This window comes from Pteropus vampyrus, unplaced genomic scaffold (assembly GCF_000151845.1).
Source record: "Pteropus vampyrus isolate Shadow unplaced genomic scaffold, Pvam_2.0 Scaffold103, whole genome shotgun sequence".
NCBI classification, from domain to species: domain Eukaryota; kingdom Metazoa; phylum Chordata; class Mammalia; order Chiroptera; family Pteropodidae; genus Pteropus; species Pteropus vampyrus.
Window position 1 is genome coordinate 5,415,371 of NW_011888884.1, and position 4,518 is coordinate 5,419,888.

Sequence of the window (4,518 nt, forward strand, 5' to 3'; positions counted from 1 at the left end):
AAAAACGAACAATTTAACTTTAATAATTGCCATGCTGCCTATAAATTCCTAACTTTTCAAATTCCCATAAATATTTTAGTCTTGAAGATGAAATTTAAATTAAAAAAAAAACTTTCTCTATTCTACCTCTTACTAGCAATCATTCTAAGCAAGTTATTTCATCTGTTTGTTCTGTAACTTTTCTGCTATTAAATTGGAATAGCACCCACTATTTGACATGATTGTTGCCAGGACTAAATGAGGATAAAATGTCTGTAAAATGAACAGAAATGTAATTTGTAGTTACTAATGGTTATAACGTATTATTGTTTCTCCAAACGACTATCATAACGTCTCATTATCAAATTCACACACTGTCAACAGATGACGTTTGTACTACTCTCGGTGTCAGCGCTGGGCCAAAAGTATGGCCCCCGTGAGCCCATCATCTAAATGCTCTTTTTAATAGAATCCTCGTGTGTTCTCGCTTTAAAATGTTTGGTGCTGGCCCGCCGTGTCAGTTTCTCGTGGCCAATTGTTTTCAGAACATTTATAACGACACGCTTTGTACTGATGATATTACAAGGCCAAAATGAGCCAAAGGGACAATGAATTATTTTCTGATGTGCAAGAGAATCATACATCCAGCATATATTTCCTGAGCTCCAACTATTTGCCAAGAACTGGGCTAAGATCTGGAAATCAAAATGCAGAAAAAAGTGAGCCTATCCCCAGATTCGCGGGAAAGTGAGAAATCCCTGAACTAAATTGTAAGCCCTTATAGGATAGGAAATTTGTTTCATTGATTTAAATGCTCTCAGCATTTAGCATACTTTCTAACATATGTAAAGCAGCAATAAGTTAAATTTTTGAGCTTGCCTGGCTAATTTTTGTTTCTAGGTAACATCACTTTTAAGACAACCTTGAGCACTTCTTTTCTAAATTGAGAGACCAAAGTCCTCACAGACTCCCATCCAACCATATGACAGGGAAGGAATAACAATAGAAATCTTTCCTTTCCCATTTCTATTTCCTTCTTTGCACTCTAAGAGAGGAAGCAGACACATAATAGGGTTAAAAGCTATACGATCCTATTATAAAGTAGTATTCTACTTTTTAAAATCTATTCATATATTTTAGGGTCACACCCATTCTACAGAATAAAATATAATAGTAAAACGTTAAGCTGCTTCGAATCAGGGCAGGAACTCAAAGCTACTTGGCCCCTCTCAACCCCATGGCAGTCTGTCTATGGAAACCTATGGAACACAATTTGAAAACCATCCTTCTAACGAAATACCAGGGCGTGTCATCAGATGTGAAGAACATCCCATTAAGCGGTGTCTGCACAGTCTGTCTTTTCTTCAGTGCCTCTCATTGTCTCTTAATGTAAAAACCTTGTCATAACAACACACTGTCATTACACTGAGCAAGAATCACAAATTTTTTGTTACATTCTCATTAAAACAGTGAGAGTCAGAGGCCTGACCTGTAACCAAGAAGGCATTTGTGATCCTATCTGCCTTGGAAGCAGATGTCGTCCCAGCATCCCACGAAGTCACATGGCTCTCTCAAGCCCATTTTTTTTTTTTTTTTTTTTTAATGGAGGCTTCGACAGGTAGGCATAATTGATTAAATCATTGGCCCTTGGTTATGGAACTCAATCTTTAGCCCCTCCCCTCCCCAGAGGTCACGGATGGGACTGCAAGTTCCTAGTCTAAACACAGGGAGGGACATACTTCTGCGGAAGATTTGCTCAAGTCGCTCTGCTTAATGATGGTTCCCTAGGTGTGTTTCAGTGAGGTGCCATAAATCCTAGCCCCATCTGCTCTCTCTCCCACTCCTCATTTCAATCTGTATGGCTGAGTTCTCATCTCTAAAGGCTCTCCTGGAATAAATACAAATAGAGTTAAGCCTGTTGTCTAAGGGGATAGTGGGAAATAATTGAGTTTGAATAAGAATGTACAGTAAAATATATCACGTATTTAAAAGTGTTCTGAAATGCCCAGCATGCCTCCACCCTCCCCAAATGGAAAGCCTGCTCAGAGCCCCCAGGCAGACATGGAGTCTGTCCCACGGCCTTGCTAGCCAAGAGCCAAGCCAGAAGCCTCACTTAACTGTGGAGCATAAACCTGACTAGGGTGCCTGTCTGAACTGTGACCCAGGCAGCCTTTAAACCCAGCCCATGGGACCACTTCAGTGCATATTTTTTTTCAAAACCACCAAGCAATTAACTCAATTCTGTGGACACTGATCTAAAGTTCCACAAATTTAACTCAATTCTGATACCATCTACCAGGAGATAGTGTCAGATTCCACAGGTTAACGGCTCATCCTACAAGACTGACCCCACTTTAAATGCCAGTTTCAAGTTCAGATTGATACCTGCGCTTCTGACCAACTGGCTATAAATCAGAGGTTCCCACTACCCTCTCCTTGGGTTCTATTAATTTGCTAGAGCAACTCACAGGAAACCAATTTGTTTACTAAATTGCTGATTTATTACAAAGAATAGTGAAGAATACAGCCTTATGAAGACAGGAGGAAAGGCACATGGAGCTTACATGCCCCTCTCCCAGCACCTCCAAGTGTTCACCAACCTGGAAGCTCTCTCAAGCCCATTTTTTTTTTTTTTTTTTTAATGGAGGCTTCGACAGGTAGGCATAATTGATTAAATCATTGGCCCTTGGTTATGGAACTCAATCTTCAGCCCCTCCCCTCCCCAGAGGTCACGGATGGGACTGCAAGTTCCTAGTCTAAACACAGGGTTGGTTCCCCTGGCAACCAGCTCCCATCTTTAGATTACCTAGGGGCTTCAGGTCCTCATTAACATACCATTCTAATTACTTAGCAAATCCCAGGGGTTCTAGGAGCTCTGTGCCAGGTTTGGAGAAGAAGACCAAATATATCTTTTACACTTAGTGATTCAGATTTCTTTGGATAAGTACCCAGAGGTGGAATCGCTGGGTCATAAGATGGTTCTATTTTTAATTTTTTGAAGAAATTCCATACTGTTTTTCCACCAGCAGTGCACGAGCTTCTCTTTTCTCCACATCCTCATCGACACTTGTATTATTGATGATAGGCATTCTGACAGATGCGAGGTGATATCTCATTGTGGTTTTAATTGCATTTCTCTGATTAGTGACATTGAACATCTTTTCATATGTCTATTGGCCATCTGTGTGTCCTCTTTGGAGACATGTCTGTTCAGGTCCTCTGACCATTTTTAATCAGATTGTTCTTTTGGTGTTAAGTTGTCTAAGTTCTTTATATGTTTTAGATATTAGCCCCTTATTGGATAAATCATTGTTGAATATCTTCTCCAATTTGGTAGGTTTTCTTTTTGTTGATTTCCTTTGCTATGCCAAAACTTTTTTTTAATGTCTGCAGTTTATATATATATATATATATATATATATATATATATATATATATATATATATATATATACACACACACATACACAAGTTAGAAAAAGCCGAAAGAAGGGACCCATGAGTTGAGATCTGGGAGAGTTCCAAACACGAAACTTTTTTGTCCTCTCCCTGTAGAGTCAGGATATATCACCATCCCAGTACATGAGTGTATGACAGTATAAAGAGTATTGCCACACAGTAAAGCTCACTCAAGCTTCAGTGTCCAGAGGGTTTTTTTTTTAATTTTATTTTATTAGTTTCAAGTAGAACGGTACATTGGTTAGACATTTATATAGTTTATAAAATGATCCCCCTAATTCCTTTCCTTCCTCTGGCTCTCCACATAGCCATTACGTTAATGCTAACTTCATTCCCTATGCTGTGCTCCCCATTCCTGTGACCATCAACTACTAATTTGTACTTCTTTAACCCTTCACCCCTTTTCCCCAGCCCCCCAATCCCCCTCCCCTCTGGCCATCCTCAGATTGTCCTCTATATTTGTGAATCTGTTTTTCGTTAGTTTGTTCTTTTTGTTCCTTTGATTCCACATATAGGTGAAATCATATATTTATCTCTCTCTGATTTATTTCACTCAGCATACCTTCTAGGTCCATCCATGTCATTGCAAATGGTAGGATTTCATTTTTTCTTTTTTTAAATGGCTGAATAATACTCTTTATTTTGATGTAGTTAGTGCAGTCTTTTTCAAACTGCCATTTGAGGATCTCGGGAGGAATCTTAGGATACATTTTTAAGGGTCTGTCATGTCTTCTCAATATTTTAAATTTTTCACTTTTATTTTGATAAATTTAAAAATGAATACCTACATATTTGAGGGCTCATCTCAACAACTTGCACCCCCAAGCCCTGCATGGTGATTTCAGTGCCAGCATTTATACTTGTCTAACAATCTTTTTAACCTGACATAGAGGTATTTTAACACAATGGGCCATGACGTAAAATAGAGGTGTCCTTATTATGTACGTGGTGTGTTCCTAGTAGAATGATCATAGACCAAATGACATACCGCGCTGTGCAAGGTTTCAGATTGGAGTACACTGAGGCATGTGTGTGGGGCGGATTCATTATGCAGTTCCCACTAACACCCTCAAATCAAAAG